This window comes from Pelophylax lessonae (assembly GCF_965119305.1).
Source record: "Pelophylax lessonae genome assembly, chromosome: 5".
Taxonomy (NCBI): domain Eukaryota; kingdom Metazoa; phylum Chordata; class Amphibia; order Anura; family Ranidae; genus Pelophylax; species Pelophylax lessonae.
Window position 1 is genome coordinate 365183852 of NC_138772.1, and position 20065 is coordinate 365203916.

Consider the following 20065-nt stretch of genomic DNA (forward strand, 5'->3'; position numbering starts at 1 on the left):
TTTTTTGTCTGCATCCATGAAAAGTATTGTAAGCAAATTAATAAAATGTTATGTATTGTGAACCATAATGCAATGTTGGAGAGGTCATAAAATAAAAGGCAAACAAGCTCTCACAACTTACATTATAACACTTATTTTAATAAGGCATCTTACGGTACTCCTCAAAATATTAGTGCTCATATTCCCTAAAATCATCCTTCTTCCAAAGGTAGAAAACAGCGTGATTTCTCCATGAAATCACACCTAAATGTTTTAAATAAAGCACAGGTCAGTTTAAAAAGAATGGAGATTCAGACTTATCAATGGATCACAAAGCATTTTTTTCTTAACCACTTAAGCCCCGGAGGATTTGGCTGCTAAAAGACCAGGGGGTTTTTTGTGATTTTTTACTGCGTGACTTTAACGGACAATTGCGCGGTCGCGCGACGCTGTACCTAAACGAATTTGACGTCCTTTTTTTCCCACAAACAGAGCTTTCTTTTGGTGCTATTTGATCACCTGTGCAGTTTTTTGATCATGCGCTATAAACAAAAAAAGAGCGTAAATTTTGCAAAAATAACAATATTTTTCAAATTTTTTTATATGAAATTCCCCCAAACAAAATGTAAAAATCAAAATTTTTTATCATTTTCGGCCAATTTGTTTTATGCTACATATGTTTGGTAAAAAAAAAAATCGCAAAAAGCGTATTTTGATTGGTTTGCGCAAAAGTTATCGCGTTTACTAACAAAGGGAAAGATTTTTGTCATTTTTGGTGTTTTTTTTTAACGCGTAATGGCGGCGATCTTCGGTACTGCGACATTGCGGCGGACAGATCGGACCCTTGACTGACATTTTTGACACTTTTGGGGTTACCAGTGACATTACTGCAGTAACCAGTGCTATACATATGCACTGTTACTGCAAAAATGACACTGGCAGGGAAGGGGTTAACTGTATTGGACAGGGAGGGGTTAAGTGTGTCCTAGGGGCGTGATTCTAACTGTATAGGGACATTGCTATTGGTGTAAAAACAAAGATCAACGGTCCTACATAGTAGAACCGTCTGATCTTCATTTTTACACCAGGGAGAATGACGGGCGGCTTGTTTACATAAGCCGCTCCGCCTTTCTCCCTTCACCGGAGCGATCGTAGTGTGACCGGCGGACATCGGGTCCGCCGGTCACACGCACTGACTTGTCAGTGAACGAGCCGCGGCGGGCGCGCGCCTGGCCGCAATTGGCTCCCAAGTCAGTGACAGGCGAGTGACGTATCCATACGTCACTCTGCCTGGCCGGGGCTGACCGCCGCAGTATATAGTGGTGCGGTGGTCGGCAACCGGTTAATGTAGTAAAAAAAAAAAAAAAAGACTTTTCTTACCTCAATTATTCCTTAAAGCAGTATTAAAGTGTTAATAAACCCAGAACCCTGCATTCACTGTATCTGATCTCCCACTGTACACAGAACATAGAAATGCAATTATTTTAGTAAATATAAACTGCTAAATACCTTTTCTCAAAAGCAGTATATAGCAGTCTTGTGACTTCTATTAGTGTCTGGGTAAAGCTTGTAGGAGGGGTTTTCATTCTCCTCTGACTGTCCTAGGAGACTTTAGGACCCCTGACCCAATGTCTGGACAGTGCTTATTGGCCCTGTGCAGAATTACATGCGTCCTCCAAAAAAAAAAAAAAAAACTCTCTAGCAATACACACCAAACTGAGCATGAGCTGAGTGACTCCAAAGGCTCTGTACTATCAGGAGATGGATTGGGGACTGTGGAAGAAGGGGAGGATAAGAGAAGACAGGATCAAACAGCCTTTTTACACAATGCAGAGGATTAAACTCTTAGGTTTCACAGTGAGTATAACAAGCATGCTTTACTGTATATACAGACTCATTTTACGGTTGTGGGTTTAGGAACACTTTAAACCCAAAAGCAAACATTTATTATATTACAGCTTACCAATTCTTAGATGTGATAGCTGTATTAGTTTCCTTTTTTAGGCTTTCTTTCTTCTATTTTCATCTGGTGATCCAGCCAGCAAGTCTATGGTGATTACCAAGCTTAAGCTCACCAGCAGAATGTATCAGTTTACATGGATGAGACAAACCACTTAAAACTGGCAGGGGTGATTAAAATGATCAGCTTTATTTTTTTTTTCTTGCAAAGCCTTTAACTCAAAAGAAGAAAAAATGTTTGCTGTTACTGATTAAAAAGTGTGAGATGGAGTTCGGCTTCAAACTATGTATCTAAAGCCTCGTACGTACCGATTGTCAGCCGTAACTATTCGGCCGATGACCGATCGGCCGATTGTAGGCTTGTTAGTATGATGCTTCCGACAGCGCATTTTCGGCCGAACAGAATCTGTCGTGCAGGCATTAAAATTTTTGTTGGCCAACACCAGAACGGCCGATTGTTCCCCAGTCAGTACAGAATTTGGCCGACAATCAGCAGATTTGCAAGACTGGGCATGCTCAGAAAAGAAAAAACACAGGGAAAGTTAACCATCACATGACATCACTTCTGCAGTCGGCGGACAAAATTCTTGTGCAGTCTTTTGCACTTTTCAGCGGACAGGACAGCCCTGGACAAAAGACGGCCGATCGGTCGGCCGACAATCGGTACGTGTGTACGGGGCATTAGTCTGCTAATACATTTAACTCTCCTCCCCAGACTGAAAATGCTGCTGTCTGCTGTGCCTCTTTGCTCATTCCTCTAGAGTTCTGTGTCTCACTACTACAGGAGGTGTATACTGGTCATATTAGGAAAAAATAGCCAAAGAAAAGAAAACGGATGTAGCCACATCTAATGATGGGTAAGCAGCAATATAATACATTTTTGGTTTTGGGTTTAATACAACTTTAGTGAAACGCCAAGCTTCCACAAAAAAAAAAAAAAAGCGCCTTTAATCCTTTGCTCTCTACTTTTCCACTTGATAGTGCTCCTGTTCCAGGGTTATTGAACGCCAGTTTTATTCAAACCACTATCTGTGAGCCCAGGTTTTAACCACTTTACTACCAGCCACGTAACCTCTACGTCGGCTGACTTTGAGTGGTTATACCGGGATGATGCCTCTAGCTAGAGGCATCATCCCGGTACCGTTGTTTGAAGCCGACGGTCGGCTTTCCGTCGGTAACGATCGATGCGGCTCGGGAGCCGCTCGATCGTTACCCGGGGGGGCGGGAGGGGACGTCCCCCCCCCTCCCGCGGCTTTGCTCGGGGCTACCGTCCCACCGGGAGCCCCGAGCACCCAGCCGGCACGTCCGCCGGCTGGATGGAGTCCCGATGAATGCCGGAAACGGCATCGATCGGGTCTCCGATGACGTAACCCGGAGGCGGCGTCCATGACGTCACGTCCGGGTTACTGTGCTGCAAAAGGCGGCAGATTTGAAAAACGGCTGTATGCAAAAATGCCGTTTTCGGCGTTTTGCATACAGGGAAGTGTAGTGGAGGGGTCTAGGGTCTTTTAGACCCTCGATCCCTCCATAAAGTGTACCTGTCACGACATATTGCTGTCACCAGGGATGTTTACATTGCTTGTGACAGCAATAAAAGTGATCAGATTTTTTTTTTTTTTAAAAACCTGTAATAAAGTTTAAAAAAAAGAAAAAATAAATAGGAAAAAAAAAAAAAAAAAAAAATTTAGCCGTCCCCGTCACCGTTAGCTCGCGCACAAAAAAAAACGTATACGCAAGTCGAGCCGCAAATGAAATCGCTGTTCAAACCACACATGTGAGGTATCGCCGCGATCGCCAGAGCGTGGGCAATAATTAAAAAAAAAGAGCTACACTCTAACTCTAAACTGGTAACCGTTAAATAAATTTAAAGCGTCGCAGATTGAGATCTCTATTGACCGTAGTTTGTCGCCATCCCACGGGGGGGCGCAATTTTAAACCGTAACATGTTTGGTATCTATTTACTCGGCGTGACATCATCTTTCACAATATACAAAAAAAATGGGCTAACTTTACTGTTTAGTATTTTTTAAATGCAGTGAAATGTGATTTTTCAAATTTTTTCCAAAAAAATGGCGTTTTAAAGACCGCTGCGCAAATACCGCGTGACAAAAAATTTTGCAATGACCGACATTTTATTCTCCAGAGTCTTTGCTAAAAAAATATATATAATGTTTGGGGGTTCTAAGTAGTTTTCTAGGAAAAAATACTGGTTTTAACTTGTGAACAAAAAGTGTCCGAAATAGGGCTGGGGCTAAAGTGGTTAATAAAAACCCACCGGGAGTGTGTCACCAGTTCATAGTACTGCGGCACAGAATGGCGCTCCCACCATGACCAGTCAAGGAAGAATCTGTGACCATGATTTAAAGTGGGACTAATCTTTGAAAATAAAGATTTTACAGATATGCATTAGAAGAGAAATTAAATAATGAATCTTCCTCTTTCCCCAAGAAATGTGTTATTTTCTGTGTACATTGCCCAGGTCATGCATCACCCAGTGTACACTCCTGGCTCATTCTTAATAAAGCCAGGTGCCCCATTGTAATATAAAGAGTTAGCACAAAAAGGGCCCTTAGGTAGTTAGATTGGCAGGGGTGCCTGATGCGGTTGTTCAAAGGATAGGTACGAGCCGTCTGCTTAAGTAAAACATTCAATTGCTTTAGTTCTCCAAAAAAAAATGCCTTTCGTAGCTTTAAATTGCCACTTCCTCAGTTCAAGGTGATAAAATTGGGGTCTAGTATCAGCTGGTAGTGAGATCCACTTAGGGAATATTCTTTATTGGCCAATAGATGGAATATAGAGCTTGAGGCAAAGACGTCATCTAGGTGGTACACCACATGTAGCTGGTTTTTATCACCTTGAACTGAAGTGCCAATTGAAAGTCACAAAACGCGTTTCATTTGGTGAAATAAAGCAATTGGATGTTTTACTAAAGCAGTTGACTAGTGCCTATCCTTTGAACAAACAGATTGGGTGCCTCTGCCAATCGAACTATCTATGGGCCCTTTTTGCACTCACTCTTTGTACTGCTCTGTTCACCCACCTGAGAACCCCCATAAGAGCACACAGAATGGGAATGCATGAGGCATAGAGAGCAACTACACCGAACCTGCATGGACAGAGGTTTCTTTTTCTACTCAGGCACTATGAAGGCCGGGTATTACCCCCTAGTTGGGTAAACGCAGCCTCAACAGTTGTAAGTCCATTTTGATCTTTTTTTTTTATTGTGGAAGCACTGCATTCTTGTTTTTGAATGAATCTACTATATTATAAGGGCATCCCCACCTCCCCTCTTTTTTCTTTTCTTTTCCAGAAAATCTGAGCTTTACTAGAAACCCCTGGCCAGCTCCTCAGGATTCTACCACCATTATCTACCACCACACACCAGACCTTATATATAGGTGCCCCACAGTAAATCCCTATTAGCCAAGGAAAAATGCCTTATTAGACAGCAGACACAGACAGCAGGTGTCGCCAAAGAAAGATTTCAAAACACACAAAACAAAAAATAACATCTGCACTCTCCAACACTTTCTGCCCCAGCGCCAATGGTCTCCAGGCCAATTAGATAGGAAGAATCTCCCCAGTGGGGATAGAGACAATAACCTTCCCCATTCTTTCCAAAATGTACAACCAAAATAATCGCAGTGTATATATATATATATATATATATATATATATATATACACACACACACATACATACACACCCAGTATCTCACAAAAGTGAGTACACCCCTCTTTTTTTTTTTATTATATCTTTTCATGTGACAACACTGAAGAAATTACACTTTGCTACATTGTAAAGTAGTGAGTGTACAGCTTGTATAACAGTGTAAATTTACTGTCCCCTCAAAATAATTCAACACAGCTATTAATCTCTAAACCGATGGCAACAAAAGTGAATACACCCGTTAGTGAAAATGTCCAAATTGGGCCCAATTAGCCCTTTTTCCTCCCCGATGTCATGTGACTTGTTAGTGTTACAAGGTCTCAGGTGTGAATGGGGAGCAGGTGTGTTAAATTTGGCGTTATCGCTCTCACTCTCTCATACTGGTCACTGAAAGTTCAACATGACACCTCATGGCAAAGAACTCTCTGAGGATCTGAAAAAAAAAGAAAATGTTGCTCTACATAAAGATGGCCTAGGCTATAAGAAGATTGCCAAGACCCTGAAACTGAGCTGCAGCATGGTGGCCAAGACCATACAGTTGTTTAACAGAACAGGCCTCGCCATGGTCGACCAAAGAAGTTGAATGCATATTCTTAGCCTCATATCCAGAGGTTGTCTTTGGTAAATAGACGTATGAGTGCTGTCAGCATTGCTGCATAGGTTGAAGGAAGTGGGGGGTCAGCCTGTCAGTGCTCAGACCATACCCTGCACACTGCATCAAATTGGTCTGTATGGCTGTCGTCCCAGAAGGAAGCCTCTTCTGAAGACGATGCACAAGAAAGCCTGCAAACAGTTTGCTGAAGACAAGCAGACTAAGGACGTGGATTACTGGACCAAGATAAACTTATTTGGGTTCAGACGGTGTCAAAAGTGTGTGGCGGTAACCAGATAAGGAGTACAAAAACAAGTGTGTCTTGCCTACAGTCAAGCATGGTGGTGGGAGTGTCATGGTCTGGGGCTGTATGAGTGCTGCCGGCACTGGGGAGCTAGCGTTAATTGAGGGAACCATAAATGCCAACATGTACTGTGACATACTGAAGCAGAGCATGATCCCCTCATTTTGGAGACTGGGCTGCAGGGCAGTATTCCAACATTAAAAAAAAATAAGTGCAGCGCTGGTTAGTAGCTATCAGTACTGAATATTCAGTCCTTAATAGTCCATAAATGACAGCATACAATAATGGTTAAAAATATAGGAAGTTCAGTTCTTTGAAGATCCAAAGATCACAGTATCTGATGATGAATGCAAATAGGAAACAAGGAGTTCCTCCTTAGGAGTCCCAATTTGTAGCTTTGTAGTTCACACAAAAGATCCAAAAGGGTGATAGACCTTCAACAGCCAATAAGTTAAACAACACAATGATCCTCCACCAAGTACATATATATGCTCACCAAATTTCCCAGGGAGCCAAGCCTTGAATCAAAATCCCAGTGGATAAGTGAAGGTACCCCTTAGAGCTATAGAGACATCTTTGGCCTCAGAATGGATACACTAACTAGAATGCTCACCACATGGAGCCAAAGAAGTTTTTATAATATAGTATATTTTTATTCAAAAGAATGATAAAACATGTACATATTCTAAAATCATGAAGCAGAACTCGCATCAGATGGTCCGCCACTCCACAACACGGCTACAGGGCAGACAGACGCCAGCGTGTAGGCCTAGTCCTGGACACGTTTCATGTTAAAACACGTTCTCAACATGGGTTTGCCTATCACTGGCATCAGTCACTTACTTCAAATAAAATGTGGGAAGACCGGATGTTCTTTCATTCAAACCAGAAGCTGTCACTACGCTATTTTCCGGAGGACCGGAAACGTTAGAGCCACCATTTTTCGGGCGACCGGAAATTACCTCATGTCCAAAACACATTTGGAGCCAGACTGAAGCGCTTAAAATAGTGCTACAAGCAAAACACAAAAATGCCATTCAATGACTCCAGAGCAACTGTCGGTTTGAACTCTCAATGCCTTATTGATAAATTGTCATGAATGACACAAAGTATCCTCAATCGGATTAGCTTCATTATAACACAAATAATGAATAAGAAATATATATTGTGAATGATATAAATACATATTAAAATATATATTAAAAAATATACATTAGAAATATATATTAAAAATACTCTAAAGCCTCATCTGGTATTTCCTCTCTTATATCTTAACATACATTGAATCTACTACATGATAAACAATTGCAAGCAGATTATTACTATAAAAATTCATAAACATATCACATTTAAAAACCTCTATTAGGCACAAAATACCCATATAGAACAGTATGAAAGAATCGCAAAATACTTTATCCCATAAAAGGGAGTATAAAAAATATAATTATATAAAATATTTCATTTGGATGGTGTCCCTCTCCCCTCATAGGTGATGGACAATCCATTATGCAAACAAAATAGTTATACTAGACCATATGGCATGAATGTCCCTGTACATGGGAAAGACTATATTCGAATTGGGGGAGATCCCCAGTGGTCCCTATGTACAAAAGGAGGGAATGGTGAAACTAAACAAAGTAAAAGTCCCAACTGTGAGGTCTAACTATTATCTAAAAAACAGTTGATGTCTAAATCTACATTAAGTCCCCTCGGTACCGAACTTCTTAGTTCATAAATCCACATGGTTTCTGTGAAGGTACTAACCGTCACTATGATTTAAAAAATCAGATACTTGGTGGTTTGGATTGTTTCAAATGGGGCCTGTATTTACAAGTGATGCTAACGTGTATTGTACTGCAATGTCAGCAATGTCTTCATATAGAGATGTGAAGGTTTTAATCCTACACTGGGAGACTTAGACTGTTCTAGACTGCTAATGTCATCAGCTCAGCCACTTGTCGTCCACACATTGTTAAATATGTTAATACTGTCTGTGTTTTGAAATGGAATGTGTATTGTGCTAAGTATTCCTGTTCCATTCTTACATGTTAATGACCTTGTATTTTTCTGGCCAGATAATTAGTTTAGGGTTATTTTGTGCCTGTTTACAAATCTATCTGCATATGCTAATGCAATCAGACTCACATTACCTGATAGTGTATATAATGTGTTTGTGTGGGTTTAATAAACATTTCTTCTTGATACCCTCAGCATAGAGTTTCATCTCATGTTTGTGGGAGAAGGCTATACCAGCTCTATCTCTCTTCTGCTTGGATCGCTCAATCACTAGCTATGGTAAGAGCGATTCCTGCTCTACTCTACAGCATCCCTCCCACTAGGGGGAAGAGAACATCTCTGGTGGCGAAACCCTTCTTTCCATGGGGGCGGCCGCTACAGTTTCTTTCTCCGAAACCTCTTAATTTTTATTGATGCCTCTCCATTGATGTTGGATTACAACTATGGCCACAAACTTCAAAACACTTGCATTCCTATTATAGAATCTTCTAAAGTGAGCAGAAAGTTGGTGATCTTTGAAGCCTCTTTTGATGTTATACACGTGCTCCCTCAATCGGTCATTGAGACGTTTGATGGTTCTTCGCACATACAGTTTATGACAAGGGCATTCCAGCACATATACAATATGCGTAGTGTTGCAGGTGATATAAGCATCTATAGGGTACATCATTTGCGTAACATTAGACTGAAAGCTAGTACACTTGCGTATAGCGGTTTAAGTTTCTCTGCATATGACACATTTTCTGCAGGGAAAAAACTTTTAGATTAGAACAGAATGATGTTCTGACTGGAGGGTTAATTATATTAGGTGCTAGTTTATCTCCCAGCATGGGAACCTTTCAGAAAACCACCTGAGGTTGAACTGGTAAGATAGAGTTCAAAACTGGATCATTTCTAAGGATGCCCCAATGCTTCTTGATAATTTTCTTAATCTGGTAGTGTTGTATAGAATCCCCAGTAATAAAAGGGCAGAAATCGTCTTTAGGGAGTTCTTTAGGCCTAGTTTGAAGTAGGTCTGCTCTGTCTATATGTGCCACAGTATGAGTAGTGTCTTGTAAATTCCAGGCATCATATCTCTTTTCCAAAAACCTAAATTTTAGTATCTCAGATTGGGCATAATAATCTGATTCGTTAGTACAGTTACGCCTCATTCTGATGAATTGGCCCTTGGAGAGGTTTTTAAGCCAGTTAGGGTGGTGACGACTGTTTATTGGAATATACCCATTCCTTTCTGTGGATTTAAAAAAAAAAAGATTTGTAATGTTCGAAGACTCAGTGTTAACCAAAGTGAGGTCCAAAAAATGTACTTCTACCTGGCTACATACCTAGGTCAGTTCAATATTTAATGTATTATTATTCAATGTACCTATGAAATTGTCCAATGAGGACTTGTCAGCTTGCCACAAGAAGAGGACATCATCTATGTACCTACGATAAAACATAAACTCTGGCCAATCTCTGAATGCCAACATGTACTGTGACATATTGAAGCAGAGCATAATCCTCTCCCTTTGGAGACTGGGCCTCAGGGCAGTATTCCAACATAATAACAACCCCAAACACACCTCCAAGATGACCACTGCCCTGCTAAAGAAGCTGAGGGTAAAGGTGATGGACTGGCCAAGCATGTGTTCAGACTTAAACCCTATTGAGTATCTGTGGGGCATCCTCAAACGGAAGGTGGAGGAGAGCAAGGTCTCTAACATCCACCATCTCCGTGAAGTCATCATGGAGGAGTGGAAGAGGACTCCAGTGGCAATCTGTGAAGCTCTGGTAAACCCCACGCCCAAGAGGGTTAGGGCAGTGCTAGAAAATAATGGTAGTAACACAAAAATATTGACACTTTGGGCCCAATTTGGACTTAGGGGTGTACTCACTTTTGTTGCCTGTGGTTGAGACATTAATGGCTGTGTGTTGAGTTATTTTAAGGGGACAGCAAACTTACACTGGTATACAAGCTGTACACTCTCTACTTTACATTGTAGCAAAGTGTAATTTCTTCAGTGTTGTCACATTAAAAGATAAAAAAAGATATAATTTACAATATTTACAAAAAAGTGAAGGGTGTACTCACTTTTGTGAGATAATGTATATATATCTATTTTTTACTTACCTACTTGTATTACTGATAAGAACCCAATCTGTAATATAGTCTTCAAAAAACAAATCAGCCAACTTTAGTTAAAGATGGATGCCATTAACCCTCTCTGAGTTCTCCAAAGATTTGAAAGGAAACATCAACAACAGGGCAGACGCCCACACAATAAAATTGATCAGGGCCTTCCATTGAGCCCACCCTGAAAAACACGGTCCTGGGGGCATCCGGTGGCTGCCCATAAGTAGGGGGCAATGTTACAGTACCTTCAGGGTCCACATAACCTATCCTGTCTATCTATAATGTGTTACATGTACGCACCAGTTTATGACTTTTTGGCTATGGCCAGTTGCACCCACGGATGCCTATGTGTTGGTGTGCATCGGTTCACACACCGGCGTGTTTCCCTGATGCTGGGCATGCTCACAGACCTCAGAAGGTATTTCTTTTTTTTTTTTTCAGAAGGTATTTCATCACTGTAATTTGAAGTGGCTGGTGCAGTGTCTTCTTGCCAACTACCCTGTGTGGTGAGATTGCTGTTGTCTCTGATTATACAATGCTGACCTGGATCGCCTGACTCTTTTGCCTTTTGTCTTAGGCTCCTGTTGCCAACACTGCCTGTTCCTGATATTCTTTTGTCTGCTGCCTGCCTTGACCCATGCCTTGACACTTCATACAGATATTACCCAGATTGCTTGGAAAGGCACCATCATCCCTTATGATGTCCCTATGCCTGGACAATGAATGTCCTTTTGCCTCCTGTCTTCCTCGACCTCTGCCTTGACACCGGATACTCTCTGCCTGCCACCTGCCTTGACCTCAGTCTAGACATACAGTTAGGTTTATACATATTTGGGCACAGGCACAGTTTTCATACTTTTACCTCTGTATGCCACCAGAATAAAATTAAAAGGGAACAATCCAAATGACCTTGAAATGCAGACTTTAAGCTTTAATTCAAGGGTTTGAACATAAATATCAAGTACAAATTTTAGGAACTGCAACCATTTTTTATACACAGTCCCCCCATTTCAGGGGCTCAAATGTAGTTGGACAAATTATTAAAACCATAAAAAAATGTTCATTTTTAATATTTTGTTAAGAATCCTTTACTGGCCATGACTGCCTGAAATCTGGAACCCATTGACATTACCAAAACTGGGTTTCCTCCTTTCTGATGCTTTACCAGGCTCTAACTGCAGCTGTATTAAGTAGTTATTTGTTTGTGGGTCTTTCTGCCTTTAGTTTTGCCTTGAACAAGTGAAATGCATGCTCAAATTGGTTGAGATCAGGTGATTGACACAGCCATTGCAGAAAATTCCACTTTTTGTCCTTCAAAAGCTCCTGGGTTGCTTTTGCAGTGTGTTTTGGATCATTGTCCATCTGTAATGTGAAGCGCCGTCCAATCAGTTTGCTGGATTTGGCTGAATATGGGCTGACAGTATATCTCTAAACACTGTATAATTCATCCAGTTGCTTCTGTCATATCATCAATAACCACCAATAACCCAGTGCCACTGGAAGCCTTGCATGCCCATGCCATCACACTGACTCCACCATGTTTTACAGATGACATTGTGTGCTTTGGATCATGAGCTGTTCCAAGCCTTCTCCACTAGTTTTTCATCCCATCATTCTGGTACAGATTATTCTTACTTTCATCCATCCAAAGAATGCTTTTCCGGAACTGGTCTGGCTTTTTTAGATGTTTTTTCGGCAAAGTCTAATCTGTCTTTTCTATTCTTCAGGCTTATGAATGGTTTGCACCTTGTGGTAAACCCTCTGTATTTGATCTTGTGAAGTCTTGTCTTGATTGTACACTTTGACAATGATTCACCCACCTCCTGGAGAGTATCTTCACTTGCATGGATGTTGTGAATGGTTTTTTTCTTTACCATAGAGAGGATTCTGCAATCATCCACTACTGTTGTCTTGCGTAGACGTCCAGGCCTTTTTATGTTGCTGAGCTCACCAGTGCGTTCTTCTTTCCTCAGAATGTACCAAACTGTTGATTTGGCCACTCCTAATGTTGCTGCTATCGCTCTGAAGGATTGGTTTCATTTTTGTAGGAATACAACGGCCTGTTTCACTTGCATGGAAAGCTCCTTTGAACGCATTATATAGGTTCACAGCAACAGATTCCAAATGCAAATACCACACTTACAATCAACTCCAGACCTTTTACCTGCTTAATTGATGAAGAAATAACGAAAGAGTAGCCCACACCTGCCCATTAAACTGCTTTTGATTTAACTTTCCAATTACTTTTGGTTCCTTGAAAAAGGGGGATGACTATTCTTAAGAGCTGCAATTCCTAAACCCTTCCTCTGATTTGAATGTACATACCCTCAAATTAAACCTAAGAGTGTGCACTTTCAGCCCATATCTATTATATAACTAACTATAGCTTGAATATGTTACGGTAAATACCAAAAAAAAACTGCCTGTGTCCAAATATATATGGACCTAACTGTATATCTACTGTCATTGTTCATTATTTCTCCTCTTTGAAGCCAGCCTGTTTCTGCAAAGCCTTTGTAGGGCATTCCTGAGGACTGCGACCTGACGTGAGCTTGCAGCAAAGTAACCCAAAGGCCACTACCCTAGTGTCTTGCAAGTTGCTCTGGTGAAGACCATGTGTCACTTTGCACCTTGGGTGAGCCCACAACATGTTAGGGGTGTCATCTGGACCAGGTTAAAATGTGAATCAAGATAACAGTTTAACGCGTAAAATTCTTTTTTTTTTTTACAGAAATCTGCATGGACTCAGAGGGTTTGGACTATGGTCTGCACATGAAAGTTGCAGATATTTATTTAAAATGGCCAGATGCAGAACCAATTTTGTATTACATTACCCTGAACACTGATATCCTCAGTGGATTCTTATTACTTCACCAAAGTAGTGAACTTCTGCATTTATTTTTACTTACCTACCCGCATTAAGAGAACAATACCTCTAATATAGTCAGTTTAGGGTGAATAGCCGTGCACTGTACATGAAGATTCTGAAGGCTTTGGGTAGAAGAGAACCGACCCTGTCAGACTGAGGGATAGGGTAAAAGGAATGCACCTTACTCCTGCACCCCATACATCTGTACATCCATCTACTTTGTGAACTGCTGCACATCTCAGCACCTATTGATCACAGATGTGTTCCACCATTTCTTATACTTCTTTATTCTTTAGTTAGGTCACCAATATTAACTCAAAATTCCCCAAAACACAGCAGCTAAGCCAAAGCATTAAAGGATGACACATGCGGATTGTACTGCCTAAGCATTTGTTAAATATAACAGTTATTGAATATCTAAACAGTAAGGGCAGATATAAATTTAATTTCATAAATAGCCAGGGTCGGCAACCCACCAATAGCAATCTACCTGTCAAAGGCAGGAAGCCGACAGGTAGATCACGGTTGTGCCAATGCTTTCCCCAGTCTCCGCCAAAGCCGCTCTCCTTTCACTGGCAGAGAGGAGTGAGAGGCAAAACAGTGCTGGATGGAGGGCAGGAGCATGGCAGCTGCTTTAGTTAAGTTTTCCTGTTTTTCTCCTCTGGTAGCCATCTATAGCTGTGTGTTGTCAACACGTCTTTGGGGGACAGAACAAACAGCTATAGAGGGTCAGAGGGCACTACAGTGGGGGGAGGGGGCCGAGGACACTGCTTTGGGAAAAGCATAGGACACTAATGTTGGGGGGGTAGGTCAGAGAATACTTTGGCGTGTGTGTGTGTGTGTGTGTGGGGGGGGGTCAGAAGACATTAGAGTGGGGGACGTAGTATAATACTGGGAGGATCTAAAGGGGGGGGATGTGAAAGGGGGTGTAGGACACAGCTGGGGGGGGGGGCAGGAGACACTACTGTCACACAATATATGTTTTTATTGAAGACTTTTTATTTAGTTACTTTTTTAAAGGGCCACAATGACAACACGCAACTTTCATTTCTTCCATGTTGTCCAGGTAGATTTCAACCTCTTAAAGGTTGACTACCCCTGTTATATAGCATATGGCCAGCCAATGCATTAGGAAAGCTGTTTCCATGCCTAGTGAGTGAATAAAAACCAAGCACCAATTAAAAATTGGATGTGCTACTATGGAGCTATTTTAAGTGACATACTGTTTTTCATTAATAGAGATAAAACAGACTAGTTGTTTTAGTCCCCCCAAAAAGGCTTTTTTTAAAACATTTTTTATTAAACTGTATAGAATGGACTATACTGCTCCACAGTAGCTAATCAAGTAAATAAAGCCAGAGGTGATTAAATACCACCAAAAGAAAGCTCCATTTGTGTGAAAAAAAATGATAAAAATTTCATATGGGTACAGTGTAGCATGACCGCGCAATTGTAATTCAAATTGTGAGAGTGCTGAAAGCTGAAAATTGGCCTGGGCAGGAAGGGGGTATAAGTGCCCAGTAGGCAAGTGGTTAAAGTTTTGAAAAATAGACAATTTTTTACACAAATCTGATACTGAACATGTTAATTTTTGTTTAATGCCTAATGGCTGGCTTGCTGGCACCTTGTGGTGGGTGGCTGGCTGTCTGGCACCCTGTGGTGGGTGGGTGACAGGCTTGCTGGCACCCTGTGGTGGATGGCTGGCTGGCACCCTGTGATAGGTGGCTGGCTGGCACCCTGTAGTGGATGGTTGGCTGGCACCCTGTGGTGGGTGGCTGGCTGTCTGGCACCCTGTGGTGGGTGGCTGGCTGGCACCCTGTGGTGGCTGGCACCCTGCGGTAGGTGGGTGGCTGGCACAGGGGCTGTGGGTGGGTGGCTGGTACAGGGCCTGAGGGCGGCTGGCTGGTACAGTGCATGTGGCTGGCTGGTACAGGGCCTGTGGGTGACTGGCTGTCTGGCACCCTGTCTGTGAGTGGCTGGCTGGTTGACACCCTGTGGTGGGTGTGTGGCTGGCACAGGGGCTGTGGGTGGCTGGCTGGGCCTGGGGGTGGCTGGCTGGTACAGTGCCTGTGGGTGGCTGGTACAGGGCCTGTGGGTGGCTGGTACAGGGCCTGTGGGTGGCTGGCTGGTACAGGGCCTTTGGGTGGCTGGCTGGTACAGGGCCTGTGGGTGGCTGGCTGGTACAGGGCCTGTGGGTGGCTGGCTGGTACAGGGCCTGTGGGTGGCTGGCTGGTACAGGGCCTGTGGGTGGCTGGCTGGTACAGGGCCTGTGGGTGGCTGGCTGGTACAGGGCCTGTGGGTGGCTGGCTGGCTCGCTTGTACAGTGCCTGTGACTGGCTGGTACAGGGCCTGTGGTTGTGGGTGGCTGGCTGGCACCGAGCTGCTGTGGGTGGGTGTATGGCTGTTATACACTCCCGCGAGACTAGTCCCGACTCCATACGAGGCTTTCCAAGGCAAATGAGACAGCCTAAGAAGGCAGAATGACGTCACAAAAATATCGGCAATATCGGCCAGTTCCGATATATCGGGGAAAGTGCATATCAGCCTTGCCGATAATCGGTCTATCCCTACTTCATACACATTGAAAGTGTTTAGGTTTGACCTAATATTATACGATTTTGGTAAAGCTAAAGGAAAATTGAATAAGAAAATTGTATAATGTATGGCTCGCCTTACTTTTTATAAAACCTGTTCCAAAGAAAAAAGCAATTAAATAGGATGAAACGTTCTTTTAACATTTATTATTATTAAACCATTTATCTCATTAGAAACATCTAAAATAGTTTTGGGAGCGATAGTTTGTGCTCTCAGCTGTTGCCTAATTCAAAAAAGAGAACTGCACTGCCTCACCATCACCAGGTGCAGTGGATATATCTCAATGTCAATAAATGTTCAGCTGCAGCATGTTAGATGGAGCTGGTCTCATTTCCAGGGTAAAGGACATCCAGCGTCCTCTAGCTTTTCTTGCCCAGCCTTACTATACCTGCCCCCCTCCCCTTTCATTCATTGGATTTTAGCTTTCAATCATGAATTGAATGTTTAGAATCACATGTGGGTGTTTCATAGGGCAGTCTGCACGCAAGTACAGTCTGCTAAGGAACACCCACTACTTCACCCTGACATCCATCTTTTAAGGCATTTTCAACTGTAAATAATCCTCCCCAAAAAAAGCCTACAGCTTACATCAGGGCCAAGGGCTCTTAAGAGGAGTACTGAGGCAGGGTGCTGTGATAGTTTCAGGGATGTTGCTAAACACTCCCATCAGGAAAGATCTGACTGTATTGCATGGAGAAGCACAGATACTAGGTAGTGATATCTTTGGTTATCAGAAAGAATCTAAGGAAAATACTTTGGTCATACTTCTCCTGTAGGTCACAGGAGTGCACTTCGTTCTGCTTTCATGTGACCCAGATTCAGCCAACAGCGGGCTAAAGCCCTCTATTGGCTGACTTTACAGAGCTGGTCAAGGCTTTGCAGGAATCCCAACAATATTGTGGTGACTTTGAGAACTGAGCAATCAGCAGTCTTTGATTGCTCAGTTCCCAGTGAAGACCTGGGGGGGCTGCATCTGCATCCATCTGCGTGAGAATGTAGGTTTGTTTTTTAATCCCACACTTCTCTTTCAAAAATGTTATTAGCATGTTGATGAGGAAGGTAGAAGAAACCAAGGAAGGCAAAATATAAGCAGATTAATTTGCAGCTTTTAAAATATTTCCATAATTTAATTTATTACATAGACCCTTTCTAAAAAATGGGGAAAAACAATTAAACAATCAGGCCTAACAGTTTGACACATTTAAGTGTTCAACCTTCTCATAAATAATATAAAGAAAAGTACAATGATTCACCTGATCTCTATTACACTTATAATAGATTTAAGACAATGGGTATGATAAATGGTAGACTCTCTGGCACAGTCAGTATGTTCAACCCAGTTATTAAAAATTCTACTGCCCTTTATACGATCTGTGACATCTTGGCAATTCAGTTTACTCACAAGACAGAACAGTCCTTATGTTGTAACGCCAGTAGCTCTCCTTAGCCAGAATTACTTTAGAAAAGTATAACAAACCGAGAGGTTACTTAAAGTGGTTGAAAACACTCACATACACCTGTTGAGGTGACTAGCATCAAGTGATACACAGAGATGAAACGAATCCTCCTATATAAGTTGTACAGGTTTATCTGCAGCATTCTATTCTCTACATTACTGAAAAGCAGGGGGCGGTGATCTGAAGTCTCACAGTGCAATTCTCTGTGAGGACACATCCACCTCCTCCTCACAGTACACAAAGAACATGCAGAGTTGTGGATATAAGTCACCGCCATCACCTTTTAACCTCTTGTGTTGGTAAATCCTGTCAGAAGTGACTCATGCTGATAGCAGAATGCAAGTATAGAAGGTAGGTATAGAAGGTTATGATTTGTTCATATTTCATGTCTGAGGTTTACAACCACTTTAAAGAGGCCACGGTAGTCCACTGGTTCTTTCTTATTTGGAAAAGAAACCTTATCAGCAAAACTCTCCAAATAAATGGAATTCTATATAAAAAGTAAGTTCTATCAGATATGCAAGCATGGGATTCCAATATACACAATATACAGTAAACAACAAGACAACGGGGTTGATTTGCTAAAACTGGAGAATGCAAAATCTGGTAGAGCTGCGCATGGTAGCCAATCAGCTTCTAACTTGAGCTTGTTCAATTAAGCTTTAACAAAAATAAATATATAAACAAAACGGGAAGCTGGTTAGGGACCCTACTGAAGACGTCGATCGTGGCGTAAGGCGTATAGGGGCCGGAGACTTACACTGAGACGTGACTCGGCGGCCAGCTCCAAACAGAGACACAGACATACGAGGAATCCCCGCACAGCTATATGTGCTTATTTTGTGAGTGTATCATTTTTATTCTTACTACCAATAAATTGATTACAAGCAGAGAGCACTAGATATCTCCCTCTTTTTTCAAGCATATATGAATGTGGTGGAGACTAGCCCGGCATTCTAAGTGCTTTAAAGGGACGACTCCAGATACGGTGGTGTGGCTTGTACTATCCCCTTAGGGGAACAGCTGATGAGACCTTGTGGTGAAACACATGTCTAACCTTAGGTGAGAGGCCATCTTTATGTGGTGGAGGAAGCACGAGCACTTTTAAAGCACCTTTTTTTGCCAAGTTTTGCACTTTTTTGACGTGATGAAATAATTATGAACCGTTGATGCACTTTACAGTGCCTTGCGAAAGTATTCGGCCCCCTTGAACTTTTCGACCTTTTGCCACATTTCAGGCTTCGAACATAAAGATATAAAACTAATTTTTTGTGAAGAATCAACAAGTGGGACACAATCATGAAGTGGAACGAAAATTTATTGGATATTTCAAACTTTTTTAACAAATAAAAAACTGAAAAATTGGGGGGTGCAAAATTATTCAGCCCCTTTACTTTCAGTGCAGCAAACTCTCTCCAGAAGTTCAGTGAGGATCTCTGAATGATCCAATGTTGACCTAAATGACTAATGATCATAAATAGAATCCACCTGTGTGTAATCAAGTCTCCGTATAAATACACCTGCACTGTGATAGTCTCAGAGGTCAGTTTAAAGTGCAGAGAGCATCATGGAGAGCAAGGAAAACACCAGGCAGGCCCGAGATACTGTTGTGGAGAAATTTAAAGCCGGATTTGGATACAAAAAGATTTCCCAAGCTTTAAACATCCCAAGGAGCACTGTGCAAGCGATAATATTGAAATGAAAAGAGTATCAGACCACTGCAAATCTACGAAGACCTATCCGTCCCTCTAAACTTTCAGCTCATACAAGGAGAAGACTGATTAGAAATGCAGTCAAGAGGCCCATGATCACTCTGGATGAACTGCAGAGATCTACAGCTGAGGTGGGAGACTCTGTCCATAGGACAACAATCAGTCATATACTGCACAAATCTGGCCTTTATGGAAGTGTGGCAAGAAGAAAGCCATTTCTTAAAGATATCCATAAAAAGTGTAGTTTAAAGTTTGCCACAAGCCACCTGGGAGACACACCAAATATGTGGAAGAAGGTGCTCTGGTCAGATGAAACCAAATTCAAACTTTTTGGCAACAATGCAAAACGTTATGTTTGGCGTAAAAGCAACACAGCTCATCACCCTGAACACACCATCCCCACTGTCAAACATGGTGGTGGCAGCATCATGGTTTGGGCCTGCTTTTCTTCAGCAGGGACAGGGAAGATGGTTAAAATTGATGGGAAGATGAATGGAGCCAAATACAGGACCATTCTGGAAGAAAACCTGATGGGAGTCTGCAAAAGACCTCAGACTGGGACGGAGATTTGTCTTCCAACAAGACAATGATCCAAAACATAAAGCAAAATCTACAATGGAATAAACATATCCAGGTGCTAGAATGGCCAAGTCAAAGTCCAGACCTGAATCCAATCGAGAATCTGTGGAAAGAACTGAAAACTGCTGTTCACAAAGGCTCTCCATCCAACCTCACTGAGCTCGAGCTGTTTTGCAAGGAGGAATGGGCAAAAATTTCAGTCTCTCGGTGTGCAAAAC

The 20065-nt window shown here is 42.1% G+C and overlaps 1 protein-coding gene across 2 annotated transcripts in view; it reads right to left on the reverse strand.

Moving 5' to 3' along the window:
- The window catches only part of ZNF407 (zinc finger protein 407), a 773592-nt gene that overhangs the window by 231385 nt on the left and 522142 nt on the right, over positions 1-20065 (reverse strand). The window lies entirely within an intron of this gene.